The sequence below is a fragment of the Dermacentor variabilis genome, chromosome 2 (genome assembly GCF_050947875.1).
Source record: "Dermacentor variabilis isolate Ectoservices chromosome 2, ASM5094787v1, whole genome shotgun sequence".
Taxonomy (NCBI): domain Eukaryota; kingdom Metazoa; phylum Arthropoda; class Arachnida; order Ixodida; family Ixodidae; genus Dermacentor; species Dermacentor variabilis.
In genome coordinates, this window is record NC_134569.1 from 12,913,588 (window position 1) to 12,935,600 (window position 22,013).

General features: G+C 47.7%; 1 protein-coding gene and 1 non-coding gene across 4 annotated transcripts in view; one reads left to right on the top strand and one right to left on the bottom strand.

Moving 5' to 3' along the window:
• The window catches only part of LOC142571369 (diacylglycerol kinase delta), a 481,001-nt gene that overhangs the window by 136,732 nt on the left and 322,256 nt on the right, over positions 1-22,013 (bottom strand). The gene's annotated exons all lie outside the window — the stretch shown is intronic.
• On the top strand, positions 9,459-9,531 carry TRNAR-UCG (transfer RNA arginine (anticodon UCG)). Its single transcript has one exon. It is a non-coding gene; the product is annotated as a tRNA-Arg (tRNA).

Here is a 22,013-nt window from a genome sequence, read left to right on the forward strand (position 1 = left end):
TCCCAGGCTCAATAAATGTCATTTCTTCTTTCCCGAGTGCTTCGCCTCCCTTGCTCCGCGCGCGGTCTCGCCCTCCGAGCCCTCCGGCGGGGCTCGGAGGGCTCGAACCCGCGGTGGTCGTCCGGCGCGCGCGATATCGGAGCGTGCGCGCCGTAGCGAGGAGACCACATGGTGTTGCAAGGAACAGAGCGGGCGCTCCTGTATACCCTGTCACACGGATGGCCTTAACCGTGGTTAAGCTAATTACGGTCATGGCTAACCACGGCTACTGCTTGCTACACGGCAAACATAACCGCACTTAGTCCCCTAACCATCGTTTTCGCAAACCGAGCTTGGCAATCGCCGTTTTTCCTTGTAAACCGAGAACAATACAATATGGCGGACGCCATGGCAGTGAGCGCAGCGTTATCGGAAATATGGTCCCTATAGAATATCGGAAATGTCGAGCCAAAAGCGTATTAATTGCCCAGCCGCGACAACGCGGGCACTGGCACGCGTTCGGCAAGACAATCTCGGCGCATTGCGCTCAATCACGCGCTAATGCTCGCGCATATACGCCAACGAGGTGAAGGACCTTAAAATACGAAGCAGCTGGGGCTCAAAATGGAGAACCACAGCACGCGCTATCGGTAAGTACCGAAGCCGTTCTGGTGACATATGTAACCATAAATTCATTGCGTGCACTGTAGCGAAAACAGACGATGTGCGGTAGGCCTCCGACCTAAATCGGCAGCTGGAAAAGGGGGTTTGCGTTTGAGTTTCCGCTTAACAGAATTATGCTTTCTCGTATATTCAAATTAAAATGCGACGCTATGATGTCTCTATAGCTTGTGTGCAAGTCGTACTTTACGAATTTTCTGACGCATTTTACTTCTGAAACATTTACATTTGACACATTTTACGCCACGTGGAAGGTCTGCGTGGTTCGGGATTATTTTCTCGAGTGGGACGGGGAAGAGAGAGAAGCGCAACTCAAATGCATGCATGCACCTGCATTATGAGTAAAATAAGGTTGTGTTCGCTGCGCAATAAATACACTGCTATACGCGTGACACACGAATGCCATTTCTCGAGTGTAGTCTGAAGAAAGAACTAGAGGAAGAGGACCTCTTCTTCGACGGCGGTGTCACCAACTCTCAGAAGAAGTCAATAAAGCTCATGAGTTACGGACTTTGCGCCCGTATAGGACAATTGCAATTATTCTCACATGACCAAATTTTGACGTTTATATATAATTACTATTTCACTGATTCAGCCTTTCTCGATCAGTTAGTCTGCTAATTATCTAAAAATTTCTACGTTACACTGCCTTACTTTCTCTTTTTAAGTTTTTTCCTTCCGATGTTAAAATAATGCTGCACGCGAAATTTGTGCGTTCACAAATTCAAAATGCAGAGCAGTTCTCGACGGCTGGAAAGCGCGTAGAAAAGGCCCCCGTCTAACGATTACCGAGTTTTCGGAATGAAGTTGGGCGCAAGTGTTATGTGTATAAAAAACATACAACTCATGCTGGGTGCTTTCAATTATCCAGATGGACGGCGTGGCTGTGTCAATTGCATCGAAATCGACAAGGCGTAAGTATAGCGCTGTTGTCTTCAATTTTCTTACGTATAAATACGCAACGATCGATATTTACGGACGCGTTTACGCACGGCCGCGAGATATATATAGTGCTCACATATGTGTCATCGCCGGCTTTCTTTGTTGTAGCAAGGAGTGCGCAAACGATACGAGGTACTCTTTCTTTTCTTTCTTTCTTTCTTTATTGGTTTATCACATATACATGTGATGGGAGGCGAAGGGAAAAGCCATTCAAGGATGGCTTGAGGGAGTCGTTCGCCCCCACGCTGGCAAAGACAACAGCAGAGGCACACACGTCCTGTTCACATGGTCGTACACTTTTACAAAACCATCATATTAAGCACAACATTGCCATAAACCTTGACAAAACCATAAAATTAAGCACATTAGTTACTGTCCTACGTAGGGCATCATGCGTTAACATACTTTACTTCACCTCAGCATCGAATGACAGCACATTTCATAACAATGTACGCTTAGTAATAGTGACATTGAAACAATATATTTAAATAGAATTCGTAAAAAGCTCTAGTGGTCAATGTTAGGCTAGAAAGAATGTGTACAAGTCAGATAATGTTGCTTCGCGAATATCGATTTGTTTTTTATTGAACTCATTTAGTAGACGTGGAAGTTTGTTTTGGAGCATTTGCCGACCATAGCCAGTGTGACAATATGGAACATTCCATATTTCTGTTGTTCTAGTGGCATATGATGCTTCCTTCAAATGGAGATTCACCAAACCCATGAAGATAGAATTATGACAGTCACAGTTAAGGCGATATTCACGCAACAATTTATGCTCATATGTGTCTTGTACTCTCACTATTTTAAATTGTTTAAAGAGCTCCACAGTAGAATGCCGGAGTGGCACATTCTCAATTATTCTCAAAATTCTTTTTTGCATTACTAATAGCCGCGAGAAATTCGATTGTGTTGCAGTCCCCCAGACCAAATGACAATAGTTTAGATAAGAAGCGAAGAGGGCGTTATAGATTAACAATTTTATTGACTTCGGAATTAAGTAGCGGTTTCTGTTCAGAATTCCCGTTATTGCACCTAACTTTTGTAATATCGCATTGATATGCTCATCCCACTGCAGTGATTCTGAAAAATGCACACCAAGTACTGTAATAGACCTAACTAGCTCCATCTCTGAGCAGCGATAAACTAGGTTACGTACTACTGAAACCTTCCTGCCTATAGAATGAAACATCACAGCCTTTGTTTTCTTTGTATTTATTTTTAATTGGTTATTATCTGCCCACGTGCTTAGTTCCTCTAAAATGGCATTACCTTTATGAAAAAGTTCGGCATCTGATGAAGACGAAACAAATATGCTAGTGTCGTCAGCATAAATTATAAATTTACCTTCTGAAGATATATGGACTATGTCATCTATATATAAATTAAAGATCAAAGGCCCGAGAATGCTACCCTGCGGTACTCCTGAGATTATTTGCTTTCTGTCAGATACCCTTCATTCATTGACACAAACTGACGTCTTTCCGAAAGATAACTTTTCAGAAGCATCAGGGGAAGCCCACGAATGCCATAGTGACTTAATTTTTCAAATAAAATGTTGTGATTTATGTAATCAAAAGCTTGCGTAAAATCAACAAAACACCAAGAACCAATTGTTTTTGTTCAAATTTCTCCAATATATATTCTTTCTGGTCGAGAAGAGCTAGTTCTGTTGATCGATTTTTTATAAATCCGTACTGGCATTTCGTTATCACGTGCTTGTTACAGAAAGGATATAGTCGATTATAGATTATTTTCTCGAAACCTTTAGAAAATACAGGCAGTATCGACACTGGTCTATAATTCGAGACGTCTTTTTTGTCTCCTTTCTCATATAAAGCCACTACACGAGCCACTTGCGTTTTGGATGGAAAAACACCGGTTGAAATACATAAGTTATATATATATATATATATATATATATATATATATATATATATATATATATATATATATGTCAGCACAGGAGCAATTTTATTTATTACGTATTTTACTGGCCTTACTTACAGCCCATCAGCATCGCAACTTCGGCTGTTCTTTAATGCCAAGAAAACAGCGCTAACTTCATGTTCTACTGTTGCTTCCAAAAAGAATGTATTTGCATTTTGAGGATCGATCTAGAGCTGTGTAGGATGCACGTGGCCCAGTGTCAAAATCTCGCTGCACGAAATAGTTGTTAAACACGTTGACCATACGGTCACCACTGACTGTTTCCCCACCGTGCAAGATTTCTGTCACCGGTTCCTTCCTGTCGCTCCGTCCTATAAGTGAATTCAACTTGTTCCATAATATATCTGTTCGTTTAGAACAGGAAGAAAATAGATGAAAGTAATACATTTCCTTTGATTTTTTAAGTTCTTTATCTAAGGCATTTCTAAACCGCTTAAATGCACTTAGGTCTACTTCTTTACGCGTACGCATAAACTTCTTAAATAAACGATCTTTTTTGTCAATCTTGTGCAAAAGCTCACGCGTCATCCATGGCTTTCGACAGCCTTTCACCCTTTCTAGTCGTTTGTAGATGAAGTGTTTTTTGTATACTGCCGAAAAACAACTCAAAAAAGTATCATAAGCCACATTGGCATCAGTAGAATGAAAAATATTGTCCCAACACACGTTACTTATATCCAAATAGAAAGCATCCAGAGCCGTATGCGAGACGCGCTGGAAACCAGAAGCAACATCAGTGTCCACTCTTGGACTGTCGGTCTTAATACAGCAGCATATTGGCCTATGGTCGCTGATTGGGTACGAAAGCACTCCTGTTGTAACCAAGGACTTATAATAATTTGTTATAAACAAATCAATGATGGTCTGCGAGCACATGGTAACCCTTGTAGGAATATTTACTACGTTTGCACAGTTATAACATGAAAGCAAATTTTCGAACTCAAATTTTTTTTACATTATCGCAATTCATATCAATGTTGCAGTCTCCGCCGATGACAACATTATACTGATTTTCATTTACAAATGTAAGCAAGTTATCTAAGAAAACAAGAAAAGAACGCATGTTGTCATCTGGAGGACGATAACAGGAAACAATGACGACATTGCTAAAAAGAACACACACTACTTCGTAATCAGCAGTTACACAAGAAAACTCTTCAACCAGAACTGATTTAAAAGAACTATTGACTAACAAAGAAACGCCTCCACCTCGTCGGGTTAGCAAACGCACAAAGAACGTTTTCATCTCGGGAAATTGAAAAACATCCAAGTCATCTGATTGCCAGGTTTCTGTTAACATAATAATATCAAAGCAGTAATTCATCCTCTTGAAAAGACAGTCAAGTTCCGCGACCTTGTTTCCAATGGACTGCACATTTAAGTGAAAGCACCGAAGAAAACCACTGTGCTTCTTGTTATCGAATTCTCGGACTAATTCAGTGAGTGTAATACAGCCTAAGGAATCCATTGCAAGTCGTGTAATAGGTTACACAAGCAGATACGCTGACAAAATAGGTCAGTCGCACAGGGCAGTCAAGTCGTCCTCACCCCTGATGACTGCAGCTGGTTCCCCATTCTTTCGGCGCACCAGGACTTTCCCGTTCGAGTGCCATGCATAATCATACCCAACCCCTGTTGTAGCCCGTGCTCTTGCTATCCCAAGGAGAATTCTTGCATGCCTAGTCATGTTTTCTGTTATATAGAGGCCCTCATTAGACTGTCGGAGAGCCTTCCTCCTCGCCAGCCAGATGTGACGTGTGTCCTGGTGCACAAAGCGAACGACCACTCCCCGTATCTTGCCCGTCTTGGATGCCATCCTGTGAAGGGCGGAAATGTCTGCACGACCAAGTTTATCAACACCCAACTTTGCAGCGGCGCCATTGATTTTAGATAGAAGGTCCTCCCCCTCTTCCTCAGGTATTCCGTGGATTTCTATATTCAAGCGCCTAATGCGCCATTCAAGGTCGTCAACGTCAAGCTGTAGCTGGGCAAGATTTTTAACATTACAGGCTTTCTCAATTTTATCAACTCGTCCATGAATGCATTTTATCTCGTTCTCGTGCTTGTTTAGACGTTCCTGAATTCCTGACTCACGAAGGATGAGCGCCTCGTACATTAGCACGTGGCTTACACAGAATTCTAAGTTGGTCGAGCGCCTCTATACAACGAAATGACCTGTATAACGAATGAATAATTATGCCCTGGTTCTATTGGGAGCCGTGCGGTGCGCGACCTTTACAGAGAAGCGACCTGTATAATGATTTCGAATGCTATAAGCATTTTGTTATAAAGGCGTTCGACTTATAACATGGCTTTGAAGCTATACCTCGCAGCGCCCCGACCACTCAAGGTGTCTTTTGATCGGTCACGATTTTGTGCCTGTAAAGGCACGTTTATAGTCCGACGTTAACGGCGCGCGGGCGAGCGTCGTTCGCGGTCAGTCAGGCTACGTCGGTTGCGCTGCGCCAGCCGAGATGCCATCGGCTGTTATCTTCGGAGCATGCGCAGAACGTTCGCCAAGTCGCGCGCCCTCCGCAAAAGCAGTCTGCGGAGCTGCGTTGGCGCCTTTTTCTTCGCGCGCAATGCATTGTGGGTCGACGCGGTCGGCGGCGCCGGCGCGCGAATGGAGCAGGAGCCAAATTTGCGCCGAGCCCGTCGGGGCGCGCTGGCAGCCGCAGTGGTTACGTCGGCGCTGCAGAGCGTCGGACTACATGAGTTGTTTTCGCCAACGTAACGTAGCGTGCGCGAGCGTTGTTACGTCGGACTATATTTACGCCTTTACACTTACGGAGAACAGTGCACACACATGCGCAAAGGCGAATTTGTTTGGAAGACTGACTGCAAATACATAGGACGGCGTTAACTTGCACGCGAGAACACACAGTTCAACCCGATATAATGAAGCCTATATATAACCGTATTGCAGCGCTCTCAACCGCGCTTCGTGCGAAAGAACCGTGGCGAAGCGAGCGGCCGCTGCTCTGCAGGCATCGGCTTCCACGCGGTGCGTCTTCGACGGCCGCACACGGAAGCGCCGTCGCCCCTGACAAAGCGATAGGCGCATGCAATACGGTAGCGCAGTCACGTGGCTTTATTTCACATTTCGCGGGTTTTCTTCAAGCGGCGGGAAAAAATCGCCGCGCAGCATACACGTTGCCACAAAAAAAATGGATCTGTCGTTTTGAAATGTACTCTACAACGTGGCGAAAGGCACTTGGCCCTAAATGGAATATTAAAAATTTGTCATAGTTGATCTCAGTTAATTAACTAATTAAGCGCAATATAAATACATATATCCTAAGGAGCGCCACACGACGGCAAACCATGTCGCTGATTTCATTCAGTTGCGGTTAACCACTTCTTTTTTTTGAATGCTTGGTTCAAGTTACGTGAAACACCCCGTACACAGTGCAACCGACGGTGGTCTGCTCCGGACCACCATCACTTACACTTCGCTCCTCGAAGAGGCAGGACGTGCGCGGCGAGTCCTGAACACCTTGCAAGCTGGAAAGCGCGGTTTAAAGCACAGACCTGAGACGTAACGCTACCGCGTTTCTCTCACATTTACCGCTAACTCGCCAGTAATATTTTTTTATTGCGCCCGCTAGCACGTAGCGATTTTCCCGCCATTCAAATATTCGAAGCGCGCTGCAGTGTGAGCGCTGATAAATCCGTACACACAAAACGCCGCTTCGGTAAGCGAATTATGCAGATAACACGCAATATATCCCAGTTATATAGCCGTTCAATAGATGAAATCTTTTTTCAGTGCATACAGCCACCCAGCCAAAAAAATATGGAGTACGGGTCCGAGGAAGGCGAAAGAACTTCGCGGGTCTTTTGAAAAGCTCCAACCGCGGGCGGAACCCCGCGAGTTTCCATTTATAGCTCGGCAAGCGCGGCCGCCTGTCAGCGCGCGTACGCTCCGAGAGATAAGACACGCGTCTTTAGCTGCGTTTTTTTTTTTTGTTCCATTCTCGGCATAAATGCACTCGTAAAGGTCAGAGCCAGTCAGGTCCGAAGCACGAAAAAGCCATGCAAGCAAAATAGAAAGAATAAAAGGACCGAGGTTCGCGATATTTCCCAGCCTGCGCGCAGAGGCCGGGCGTATTGAAATCCGCAAGTCTTTGCTTTTAACCGGGAGAAAGAGACAAAGCGGCAAACTTAGTTCACATATTATAGTGAAGAAGAGTAATAATAAAAAAAAAGAAAACTTTTACGACGGGGATGGTACCGAATCGCCAAGTTATTGAATTTCGGTGTCGGCTGGCACAATATCTGGCCGTTATGAAGATAACCTAGGGGCTGCAGAAGGGGAGAGGTCGTCCTCAACGGTTGCGGGAACGCTCCGCGCGCCTTTCTCTCAAGGAAATTGCCCACGTTCATTTTTTTGAGATAAGTAACGGCTGGTTCATAGCGTGCTGTTGTATCGTCACATTTTTTAATCCGAAACGCACAGGCGTCTCTAGGCGCAGCCTCTCCTCAGCAGTGCCCGTGGATTCGGCACGCGGATCGAGTCGGCCGGGACAAGTCGTCGCGGTGCAGTTGAGGTCTGGGCCGCTTCCGAAAGACGCCGAGACCTATTCCACGCAGCGCTGGCACAAACAACGCGCGGCAACCAGAGCTTCCAGCGTACGAAACGGGCGCGCCCGTTCCGTTTGACCCGGCGTCAGGCGAATCCGCCCGAAATACGTTGAATATTCATATTTAATACCTGTGTCACACGGGCACATTTGGAAGGCCTTCCAGTCAACGGCCTTTGAAACGCCACCACTCTATCGACTCAAAGGAGTTGTCGCGCTGTTACACGGCACTTTTGAAAGGCCGCTGAGTGGTTCAGGCGTTTCTCGAAAAATTGTGTGGCGCTGCGGATCTTTATTTTCGTTTTCATGTCACGAAAAGTTAAACAACATATAAAACCATTTAAAAGCACTATAATTTCTGTTATGTTTGTTTATACATTAAAAAATTTGTTTATACATTGCCATACATATATGTTTAGCTTTTAAGTTGTTGAGTAGCGAAACTGCGGCAGCGTTTGCGCTGCTCGATGCGGCTGCCGTTTTGTTGTGTGTTCGCACATGTCAAGTGGCAAAAACACTTTATTGAATAATGAATAACACTCATATATAGTATATTTAGAACATTTGGTTTGATTTGTTCTTTCTAACCGTGAGCACGAGCACACTGTGAACGAGAGAGGGCATGTTCGCGCTGTTTCCGCTTCCGTTGCTCAAAGGCCATCGAGATTTCGATAGAGTTGTAGGGTGCTCCGTTGACTCGACAGACTGTTGACTCGGCGGCCTTCGAAACCGCCCGTGTAGCAGCTCGAACTTGACCTTTGAGTCAACTGACTATCGGTTGGAAGGCCTTCCAAACGCCCGTGTGACACGGGTATAACTCCATATGTAGGAGAGAGTAGGCCGCCGGTAGTAGTAGTGGCGAGGAAATGTCCGGGCCATCCACTTGACTGCAGCGGAATGCCATACGAAGAAAGAATACTTGTTCTTCTGACTAACCCGGTGAGAGAGCCAGAGAGAAAGAGGGTTCAATCCAGGAGCCAGAACGCTTTTTCGTGAACTGCCAAGTTTGCTTACCCGCGTGCGAATCACGAAACCTGCACTACCGCGGCAGCAGTTTGTGAAAGCAGATAGTGTCCCTTTCGCTCGAATGGAATCGTTGCTACCACGAACGGGTACCACGCGCAGGGGCTGAGCAGAAGTAGTGGCTCAACCGGCAGCCAACCGGTTGCCGTGATCATACGGCAATAAAGAAAAGAAAATAAGGGGGGTACGAGCCCATTACAAGCGCGAAGCGAGGAATGCACGACAGCCACGCTGCACATCCGGTACGCGAGTCGCGCCCCCCGGTCGGTACCCCGATAACTCCCCCTCGCAGCTTGTCTCGTCCGCGTGGCCTAATGGATAAGGCGTCTGACTTCGGATCAGAAGATTGCAGGTTCGAGTCCTGTCGCGGACGTATGGCATTTCACTGTTTTTTTTCTCGTCCGAAGTGCTTTTTTCTTTTTTCGTGAATTATGTGAACTGTGCCCTGTCGACATTTTCCCTCATAGGTCACATTTCCGTATTTTCGGAATAAATTTCCAGAATGGCAACATTTTGTAGGTATGCGCCATCAAACTCGCCGAGCAAATGGACTGTTTTCCCACTTTCTCTTTTAAACAAAACGCTCTTTTGAAGTACAAAAGTAACTGGAACGCCCATGTATTTCGTCCCACACTACGGTAAATAATGCCTCGAAACTGGTGTCACTGTGGATATTCATTTCGAGTGGATGCGTCTTGCAAACTCACCGGCAACAATTCGTATATTGCTGCGTAAAGTAATTAAGTTCGTAAACATATGTTAATTAGTTGAATATGTGTTTCGATTTCTCGTGCTAGTAATGTCCGCCTCTTTGAATAAGTGAGCTCAAGAACAATAATCATAGTATTCTGCCACAGGCGATTTGTAAACATTTCGTAAAATTTAAGAATGATCACGTATACGTTAGGGGTGATATTTTAATTTCAAAATATAAAATCGAATATTACATCTTGTAATACGAGGGTTACTGCGCTATAAAGGAATATTACACACTAATTAGGTATCCGTATTTGAAAAATAATTACTCGGGATTTAAGAATATTCAGAAGTGAATATTTCTCAAGAACAGACTGTTCATGTCTTCCCATCTGCTAAGCAAAATATCGCAAATGTTTAGAAATGAAAGAGGGACAAAAGGTTTCGAAGCAATGCAGAAACAAAATAGGTGATAGAAACTTCGTTTTTGTTTTCACGGCGGAAGCCTATATGAAAGTCAGATATCTTGATTTTCTGTCATTTTAGTGCAATTGGCATTCCACTTAAGTAGCAGTCTTATTTTGTACGCAACAACCGGTCACGTTTTCGTTGCAGTTCTTACTTGTGTTTTATACAGACATGTTAGATATGTTACATATGACGGCGCGGTATTGGAGTGCTGTGGAATAAAATTACGGACGCCTGCACATTTTACAGGACGTAGTTGGCAGTTGATGCTGCCGGTATAAGTCCAGTAAAAACAACGACAAATTTTACGACTATAGCGTGTAGCTCTATAGAAGATGTGGATGACGCATGACATGACACGCGCAGCACACATGCGCGCATAATCTGCGCGTCACACAGATTAGACGCGGAATGGAACGCGTGATATATAGCCACCGCTATTACGGTATAACCGCTTAGGTGCAGCTGAGGCTGAGGGTTCGATCCCAGAAAGCGGCGGCCGCAAATCGCACCGCACTACCAAACTAAGAAAGTTAGATTTGAACAACTAGATACATACGTAAGTGCGCGCATCTTCTTTTGTCCATGTTATCTATACCTATATAGTAATGTTGTAAAAATCTCCACTTCACAATGGAAAGTGTAAAGCGCCACAACGCCATTGCGTAGACATGGTAAAGCCTATTGCTTGCCTATGATTTGCCCTTCACCTGTTGCATGGGTAGCCAACAGGACATTTTTTCCTTCGCTAAGGTGGACCTCCCTGTTCTCCCTCCCCCCCCCCCTCCTCCTTTTAGGCTCTTGAACAAAGTGCGCTTTGACAATCGTGCCCAACTGCAGTTTCAGAGAAAACTACTTTGTTTGGAAGTTTAACCGATGTAAGCGAACTTGTTCGTGTAGCCTTTTACGCAGCCTCGTTTGTTTAGCTTTGCGCCGTTTCGAGATGCGAATTGGCACATACGCTGCTTCTATCGTTGTCGGCGCCGCCATGGTATACTTTATACGCTATCTCCGTGCAGCGCGTTTAGTTGCGCACGATGTCATTGAAACGCGAGATGAACGTCAGATTGCGACGAGCTGCTGCAGTCAGTGTTCGAGAAGGCGCGCGCGCTTAGCTTCGTGTCTTCCTCTCGGAAGAGAGCGGAGCAGCGGTCGAAGCAAACTTTCATATATCTTTTTTGTTTTGATCACTCCTCTTCATTTTTTTTTCCGTGGCCACTGTTGCGACTTTGAGGTGGTCCCGTAGCGCTCATCACCCGTTTAGTGACAGAGCGTTGCCAGCTCTCTAGTTGGTAGCGTAGACTCCGAGTCAGGCGTCGGTGAGAATAACAAAAGGGACTTTATACACTATATACAGGTCATTATACGGGACAAGGTCGGGTCAGCACGGTGGCCGAGAGCTAACAGCAAACGCGACTGTTCCCGCACGGCGACGTCCGGCGAGACTCCCCCTCCCCCAAGCGCGTAACACATCTCGCTCCACTCGAGAGTGGCACTCGGCTCACGGTGGTTCGGTGGATCCGGTTCTCCAGGCGGCGGCGTCGGGGCTTATAAAGGCCCGAGAAACGATTGCTACTCAAACGGCCCAATACAAAGCCAGCACTCGACGGTCGTCCGAGAGGTCCAACCAGCGACCGCGCTGGCCACCCGCTTCAAATTTGCCACGCGCGGTGACCTCCAGGGGAAAGGAAATACGGCGCCGGGCTGTCTAGCACTTTGTTGCACGTTTGGACATGTCGCTCGCCGATGCTCCTTCACAGGATGCCGCTGCCTGGCGGCGCAGCATCTTGACTTGTCAAGGATTTCCAATCAGTCGGCCAAAGTGAACGGACGTGTCGTCGGCGCGCTCCGCAACCACCGAGACCTTCACCGACCGCCCTTGCCCGGGCCGCTTTCGCCGGGAGTCATATGGGAAGCGGCTTTCTCGCCGTTTCCCACCGACCGCCTTTTCTTCCCGGGACTTACTTGCCGCTCCCCGCGCCTCTACAGCTCTGAAGCAGTTCCAACGCGGCTGCCCCTGCCGGGGCCATAGCTGCCTTGGCGTGTTTTCTACCCCATGAACCAAGAGCGCCAAGCGACCTGCTCTTCCGAGGCCCATGTTCTAAACGGGCGTGCAAAGGTCCTCCGAGCTGTGATACAACGGGCTCGAAACATCGCCGGAATCATCTTAGAGACCCTGGACTGAGGGTTCCTCCCACACTGCTCTCGCCATTCAAATATTATTAATAAATATGTTTTACTCTCTTGACTTGTCAAAGGAGCGTTAGGGCGCTGTGCCTTTCGGCGCAGCCCCGGGTTTGTCCAAAAGGCGTTCGCAGGATAATTTCTGCATCTAGATTCGGAATCCGTGCTGGTTTTACGGGCACAACACCATACACGGAGTAAATAAATAATACAAAATTGTTTGCTCTGGGTTCTTCCGAAAGAGGAAATAAAAAGAAGTGAAAAAATGAAAGACTGCAATCGGGGCCATTAACAACCTTGTCCATTTTTTTTTTATCTCCGCCAGAGTCATCCCACGCTCCTGCTTCTTTTACGTTCTCTTTCCGCTCGATGCCGCTAGGTGAACTTTCTTTCCTTTACAATTTTTTTTGTCCGATTGAAACGCGCTTGTTTGGGACAGCTCGTGTTACGCGTCTTGTTTACCCTCTCTCCCGGCTTCATATAACGAACGAAAGTTTAATCTGGGACCTCTTTAAGGGAAACGCGTTTATCGCTAGGGTTGGCTGACTAGCATGCTGCACGAAGCTTGAGGCGCCAGGACATCCTCCCACTTCAGCCTATTCCTCCAAAATAAAGTCCTGCCCATCTTCGCGAGTGATGGCGCTCAAGCTTTTCTTTTTTCCATTCTATTACGATAGCAATTACATGGACACTCCTGGCGCATTTTTTTACGTCGTCGTCATGTTCCGTATAAATTGCAAGGGCGATAACATCGTCGCCCTATGCTGCACGCGCGAGTGAAAGCGCGCGAGGGGCGCCGACGATCGCGGCTAAATCTGGCGCACGCAAGGGAGGAAAGTTGAGAGGAAACGCGCCGTCGTCTAAGCGCGAAAGACCCTGGGGGAATAGGAGAGAGTGGGGTGGGGGGAGGGGGGCGTTGTTCTCCGGCAGCAACCGCGCATTTCGCGACCGCGCGCAAAGTGAACCGGTAATCGCGGCTCCAACTCTCGCGCGCAAGGGAGGAAAGCGGGGAGGCAGCGCGGGAGGGAGGCGGCCGCGTTCTACCCCGGCAGCAACTGCATACTTTGCGCGGCTGCGTGCTCCTTATCTACAGCGATCTACAGAAAGCGATCTACAGACGGCTCATATATACCTCTGTGCATGCTGTGTTCTCGCCGCGCAGTTTGTGTTGAAGCGATAGACAGAACGTAGGTCACTTCGCTCGCTGCTGCTGCCGTGATTACTCAGGTCAGAAGTTTAGAGCTCAGCTCCTATAGGTGCCCGTTCCTACGTTGAGCGTCGGCGTACCTCGTCGGCGTAACCGAGCGAACGCGCAAAGCAGCCGGGAATGAAAGAAGGCGATAGCGAAGAGAGCTCTAGGAAGAAAGCGGAGGAGGAGGCTACAGTGAAAGCATGAGGCGGAAAGTGGAGCAGAGTATGGCAAAAGAGTGAGGACAAAAGCAGAATACTGCGACAGCCAAGAGAGCGCAAGTAGGAAAGCGGAGGAAGCCACCTTGAAGCACCACCAGATGGCGCACACGTTCACGCATCCGCGGCAGCGGTGACCCTCTGAGGATTGAAAAAAAAAAAAACAAAGAACCACGAAGCTCGCTTTCAGGCACAGTGTTCGCCGCAGGCAGTTTTCCGGCAAATATTACGGTTGTCGGGAAGCGGCAACTGTGTCGCCGGGTGTCGCGGCTCCGTCCGTCGGTGGTCGGTGCGGTGCCTCAACGTATCGCGAAATGAAAACACGCACAGCGTTGCGCTTAAACTTCGCATTAGGGAGTATCGTAACCTTCGGTGAACATTGACAGCGAGTGTCCGCATCATCGAGTGTGATGTGTTCATGTTTGTTTGTATGTGCTGGTACCATGCTTGTTAATTTAGTTGGTGATCGAGGGAATGTTTCCAAGTTTATACGGCTGATAAAACTACTATCCTTACTTCGTACACCTGTCTACTAATTTGCTATCGCAATCGATGCTTCGCATTTCGGGCGAAACTGCGACTTCATCGCGTCGTGTGAGGAGCCACGCGTAAAGTCATAACGAGGTCCGCACGCGTCAGACGTTAGCTGTGCGGGAACTTTCTGCGCGCGGGCCCACTTGCTTTTTTCTCATTCGTAGCCCTTCGAGGTGCAGGCTACCTTTAAGGCGAAAGTTTCGTAATGCAAGCGCGTGCTTTCTTTCCGCGCTCGTACAAATTATGCGGCCCGCGCTGTCATGGCTTTCGCTCTGAGGAGAGGGGGAGTGGCGCGCGCTGTCGAGACGCGCCTGCTTCGTCCCGGTGCCCCCAGAATTGAACGCGGCGTGACCTCGCGGCTGCAAGAGAGCGGGAGAGGAGAATTATTTCTTGGCACGTAAATAGCGCGGCCCCACACGCTTACTTGTGCCCTTTCACGTCGCCCCAATTAGCGGGCATCTCATGCGGAGCCATTTCCTGTGGGGCAGGCGCGTCGACTGTGAAACGTGATGCCGACTGCTTGTATGTGTGTGTGTGTGTGCATGTATGTATGTATGTATGTATGTATGTATGTATGTATGTATGCATGTATGTATGTATGTATGTATGTATGTATGTATGTATGTATGTATGTATGTATGTATGTATGGGTGTGTCCGTTCGTGCGAGCCGATTTGGATGCGTATAATGCTACTTTGCCCGTGCGCGAGAGGCAAGTACAGCAGTGTTTTGGCATACAGGGGTTACTCCGTGTAAGTAAATGAGAACAAACAAGGCTGCGACGGTGTGTGAACTACGAGGAGGAAGCACCTCCTGCGAAGGAAGCACAGGTCGCGCACCTCGTGTCAACTATTCTCGGGCGGACGAGAGCTGGCGGATACTGGGTTTACAACAGAGGAGCGGCGGTTCCACACACTCCCCGAAAAGGGCTGCCGGTCCTTGAATTTCCAGACGACCGGCATTGCTTCTATTGTGTTTATCTCAAAAGATTTGTCTTCGTCTGTATTTTGGTCGGTTCTGATAACTCTAATTACGCCGAGCTCATTAGCGGGCAGAGAAAACGCAGGGTGCTCTTCACCGGCAAGCACCGCCGGCATGTTAAACACGCGAGCGTTTACGTACGTGTGCGTTAAGATAGAGCGCGCTCTTGTTTAAAGACGTTGCTTTGGCTGCGCCACTGCATTTGAGCCGTTTGAGGTGTGATTCTGCGGACTCTTCTTTTTTGGGTCTTAAGGCGGAGAAAAGAGGGATGAAATGTCAAGAAAAAGGAACGGGGGCAAGGGTTTGTTGTCAAAGAAGTTTCATGAATTCCGCGCGCTCTACTTTGCTTGTGTTTTTGTGATGCTTTGCTTAAGTCACATTCTCGGTGTTTTGGTATACAAGAAGCTGTGCGGGGAAAACTGAACATTCGGTGCGAACTTTTTCTTTCGCGTTGTCGTTTCTTCTGCTGCACAAGGCGGGGGGGGGGGATATACACAGAGCAGTATTTATTTATCTTCTTCTTTCTTGAAGCCTTTACAAAAGTAGTTCCGCTATATAGTTACTACAGTCATTGAATGTCTATTTTCGACGAACTTGCCATTCCTGGTGAGTGCAGCGCATGTACCCTTAAGATTATAGTATGCATACGCGAACGAAGCTTTAAAAAAGCGAGCTCGTCATGGATCGGCCCTGTGTGCCCGCGTTTATTTTCTGCGAACGTTCCCTCGTCATGACCGACGAGAAGACTTTCGGCTTGGCCGCCGTTCGGCGCTGCTTCTGCGGGGACCCGGCCCTCGCGAGATCCGGCGACGACCCACAATGGACGATCCCGCTATCCCCAAAGCGAGCAATGAGTTTGCAAGGAAACAAATACACGGAAAGGAAATAAGGGTGCGCCTCGAGAAAAGGCGAGACCGGGCAATTCGAGGACAAGCTGACCGAGGCAGTTTGTCTTGCCCGCTGCGTGGCCAGTTGTCAGCGCGCTGCTCTCCTCGCCTCTCCTCCTCGAGGCATCCACAGCGAGAGGCACATTATATTGCAAGGCGCGCCAAGAAACGCGTGCGCAGCGATATGTCTGCATGTCGCTCGTTCTGTTTCTCACTTGCTGCGTCTTCGCGGGCATTTGTTCCTCTTCTTCCGCGATGGTGACGACAAATGATTTCCCGCCACCGCAGCGATGACACGCTCCCCGCTTTGCTGATGTGTGTTGTCACTTTCGCCGGCCCACTTTTTTCATCGCGGAACCGCGCGCGCGTCTCGCATTTTTCCTCATTTCCGGCGCCCATCTCGCTCGTGCAACCTCCGCCCGCGCTGCACTTCGGGACGCGGTGTTTCCTCCCGAGGAGAGAATTCATCTCGCACCGCTCGACTCGCAATTCTCGCGATCGTCTTCCTCGTTCCGTACGTTATTCTATTTTTTCTTTGTCCCGTATTTCACACCCTGATATTCCGTTTCTCACAAATGGATCGTATAATTGCGACCGCAGTACTCTTGTGACGATGCAGGTAGCTCAACTTTGAATCCGTCCGTCTGTCCGTCCGTCCGTCCCACAAACTTTTAAATACGTAGATTTCAGGAATACATCGCATAAAACGGATTTATGATTTTTTTCGACGTCCTAAAGAAGCTTCTGACCAGTCAGAATATATCTTATCCTTAATATCGCTTAGAAAACGTTTTCAAAAAAATTCACTGACGATTAAAATACTCCCTAATGCGAACTTTGAGCGCAGCTCTATACGTGTTTTCATTTCGCGATATACGCACAATCTATTTCGTGCGGCACGTTCCAAACGGAGCGAAGTCTGCATCGCTGATCGGGAGATCGCGACAGGCAGCGCGTGGGTGACGCGTGGGCGCGATGTGCACCAGTCGCCGCACAGACCTCCGCTCATGCAGCGCGTTGTTTCCATATATGGTAGCGTGCAACGCGCTCGCCGCATGCCATTGGTGAGCAGACGACGGCACGCTCCTCTGGCGCCATCTCGTAGCGGTCGTCGCAAGTCTTGCGCGGCACTGCGCTTTTCTTTTCACGCTGTGCTCAGCGTTCGCTTTCATCTCTTGCTGTGCTCGTTCGCTCTGTTACGCCGAGGGACAACGCTGACGTGCGCCGCAGCAGGGCGTCTACCAAGTTGACATTTCTAAATTCCCTCAGTTTTCCAGGATTTCCTTGAGTGTCTTTGCAAAATTCCCTGAGTGACAGAATTTTGCTTTATGTGAAGGCAGGCTGACACTATGTCGCCCGATGCTGTCATTCTCTATAATAAGCATACTGAAAAATGAAAAAAAGAGATTTAATACAGTTTGAATAGTAATAGTAGCATTTATTTTATTCAAAAAGAAATCAGAAGGGAGGGGCTAGTAAAATGCACAGCGAATAAAATACATTTGAAAAAAAAAGGTAAAACTCATTTAAAATCGAGTTGAACATTCCCAAATGCGAATAAAAAGGAGATACACACATAAACAAATATTTTCGAATATCCCCTTCAGTCACGAATTATGATCGACTGTCGATACATGTCTGAAACATGGATGGGGCTTCAGACTCCACCGAAAGCAAATCAAGGTGGTAGAATGAGAGCAGCATTCCGGGCAAGTTGGTAATCCATTGCTTAAATGATATTGCGCGACATAAAAACGACACGGACGTGAAAGAAGACGACACACCAAGCGCAAACTTTCAACTAAGTTTATTGTGCCACTGCGTCATTTTATACATGGCAGGCAAAGCGCATGCGCGATCTACGTTGCCTGCCATGTATAAAATGACGCAGTGGCACAATAAACTTAGTTGAAAGTTTGCGCTTGGTGTGTCGTCTTCTTTCACGTCCGTGTCGTTATTATGTCGCGCAATATCATTTAAGCAATGGTAGAATGACTCTTTAAACATCTTATGATGAGTCATCAAAATTACAGAGTAGCTAAATATTTGAATATCGTAAAGTGTGCTATGTTTCTTCATAAAGAGGATTAAATCCACAGTTCCAACTAAGTGCATAAGTTATTCATTCCGCCTCAAGCATTTCAAGAAAGAAAAAATATACTTCGAGGTTGCTACCGACGTGCCTCACGTCAAACGTCACATAAAACACGGTAGTATTTTCTCCAAAGTTGCACTTGTAATTATACATATCACTCGGAAGTAAAATGGAATTTAGTTTATGAGAATGTTCACTTTACCTATAAGCAAAATATTTGTGCTTTATTCCTTGCTACCACTGCACAGAAATGGCAAAAATAGGTCGCGTCCACAAATATGGACGCCGTGATTGAAGGGGATATGAGCTACATCTATCAAGTGATAGCAAGCTCATTGCTACGAGGGCCAAACTTTGTCACAACAAATTTTGCTAGAGGCAGGACACACGAGACTGCTTGTTCCATTTTACAGTCCCTTTCTGCAGAACTACCCCGCCAGGTAAAGCTGATCTGGGTGCCTGCGCACTCGGGTGCCTGCACGCCCGAGGACTAATAAACCGGGCAGCAACGGAATCGGACCAGCACAACTCGAGAGCGCGCATGCATACCTTCAGCGAGCTGATGCAGGCCTGTAGGGCCGGACATCAGCTCTACCCTCCCCCCCCCCCCCCCCCCATACCTTACCTACCACCACCACATCCTGTGGCGCTGCCTGCAGGCACGAATACACTCCACCCCCTATCTACTAGCCCGCATCCACCCGGGTGCCTTCGCCCCAACTTGCGGCTTGTGCTCCATGCCACCGCTACCCTAACACACATCATCACGGAGGCTGATCCTCCCCCGCCGGGCTCAGAGTTCTCCACACGGGAGGCCACATGGCGCGCGACGGAACCGCACTGGCAGAGGACCACGCGGGCTGCACATGTGCTGCAGCGGTATGGACTGGCGGACCTCTAAGCGCAGTGGGCCTGGCCCGGGCTTGCAGCCCACACTAGTGGACATTAAAGGTTCGTCTCTCTAAACAGCTGGTGTGTCAAGCTCAACTGTCCTGACATGCTCTCAGCCCGTGCACAACGCCTCAGTGTTGCGTTTCATTGCTTTAAAGAGCTTATTTTCGTTTCAATGAGCGACACCTGCACCTCGGCCTCAGCCAACACTTGCCGACCGTTGACTGTACACTGGCAACTCCTCCAGCCGACGACACGGCGTCAAAGACGATCCGTTACGATCCCACTCTGTTACTCTAGCGAGCATCACAGCGACTTTCGTTCCCCTTCAATAAAATTATAGCTACTTTTACCTGATAGATGCACAAATTGCCTTAGTTTTCCCTGAGTATTTCCAGACTATTTAAGATCCCTGAGAATTCCCGGCTTTCCCGGTTGGTGGACACCCTGCACAGGAACGGGCGCCTGACAGCTGCGTTCTGAAACAGTATTTGTATCCTTGTCTTCTCGAAACCCTATTAGGACCATGCTTTTGGAGGCCAAGTCATGCTTGCTGCGCAGCCGTTAGAGGGTCGACAAGTCCGTTGCAGCACGAGAGGCCGAGCGGCGAGCTGCCAGAGTGTCGCCCGCCGGATGGCGTCGAGCGGACAAAGGAACGCAGAATAACACGCCGATTATCCGCCTTCTCTGAACCTTTTCTGCGGCACGTGGTGAATTAGATGTCGCTGGTTATTGTTAGCAGACATCTGAATTTGGAAGCATTCGTCAGAAATGCTACTCGAGATTATAGCGGACCGTAAATGATGAAAAGCGGCGGGAACCATCTACGGATGGGGGAGGGGAGTCTGGGGGGCATTTGCCCCCCCCTCCAACTCTCCGAAATGGAGGGGGGAAGTAGACTATTTGAGTCCCCTCCCGCTTTTGAAAGCCGGCAATACGGCGCCTGGAGTTCCGACCTAGATCACTGGAGTCTATATATACAGAAAGTCGCTTAAAACCCTGGTAATGGGGGTCTGGCCTCTCCACCAGCTGCACCCGGAGTCTCGGCCACATTGGTTCTCCAGGGAACTCATCACCGGTATGCCTATAGCACACAGAGTATACTCGGTAACAACCGGTGAATTTCCCCACCTATGCACGTCTGCAGTGGCCTTTAAAGAGTTGATCTACGCTTTCATTCAGACTACTTGGTCGGTCATAAAACGAACCTCAATAGTGAAATTCAGGTTCCCAGTAGTTCACAGACTGCATTCATTTATTTGGCCGTGAAAGGTGTTCTCTCGATGAAACTAGAGGCAGCACGAAGCGTTCACTTCTCGCTACCAGCGCTCATCACGCAAGCGTTGCGACGAGTGCTCGCAGTTATCGAGTGAGATGTGTTTATATTTGCCTGTGCGTACGTGACACCATGCTTGTCATCTATATGCGTATCTACCAGTGTGTGAGTGGGGGGGAGGCATGCCCCTCCCCCCCCCCCTACGCACACACTTGTGAAAGCGGGCTATGTCGGCTGCACACTGACAACAGCTGATGCGAAGATTTCTCTCAGAATTGCGTCCACATATGTACGATTTCTTTATTACACATTCCCCCTTTGGGCAGCTATACTCTTAAGCAAAATTACAGCCTTTGGGTCATATCTTGCCACACAACAATAATCGTCACCTGTCTTGCCCGCATTTCCTTTCTTTAACGCTGCGAGCCCGGTGCTTCCAAGTCACGAGCGGCATGCGCGTTACCAGCAATACAGTTCATTCTCGACAGGAAAGTAGCGAGCGTAGCGTTTTCAAGAAAGGAAACGCAAGCAAGACCGATGACGATTATTGTTGTGTGGCAGATATACGCTCCAAGGGGCGTACATTTGTTTAAGAGTGCAGGATTGTCTTTCGGACGTCGCCGCCACTTGCTGTAGCAGACGACACTCGGTCGGTCGCACTAGGCGACCGTATTTCGCGGTGCTAGGTGCCTGCGGGACGTGCCTTGCAAGCCTGCATTGCCAAGAAAGCTGTCGCTGGGCGGGCGATCGAATACCCCGCCATCCCTCGCGTCATCCCGCGTTTGTTGAAGCCGTCTAACCCAACCATCTTTGGAAACACCAAATAAGATTTGCTTTTTATAATTTACCAGTAATTAATCAGTGTCGCGATTTAAGCGACTTTCTTGCAAGGTTTAGTGACTTTTCTGTCTGTTTACAGCAAAGTTTTCTATTTAGCAATCAGCAACTTTTTTGAGTGACTTGATTGAACAATTGGCGATATTTTATTGACTTCCAAGTTAGAAAGATTGCTTGAAAAATGGCCCTCTAGACTGCCATTTAATATTCAAAAGCTACATTCAAGTGGCCGAAACTCGCTGCAAGACACATAGGCTCCATGACCATCATGAACCAACCGTTGCCTTCACATTGGTTACCTTCACATTTTGATTTGACGCTCGCTGCATGACACATAGGCTCCATGACCATGATGAACCAACCGTTGCCCTCACATTGGTTACCTTCACATTTTGATTGTACTTCACAGCACAGTGGTCATGATAACTTTCACATTGTGATCCCAAAATTGAACTTTATTATTAAACATGAAATGCTTTTTATAGGACCTATTTGAATGCGCAAGTATGTCAAAGAGCTAATTTACAAAACCAAATGGAATAAATCTTGTGCTCCGATTTTGAACTCAACAGGCGAAAAGGCATATCGAATGCATAACA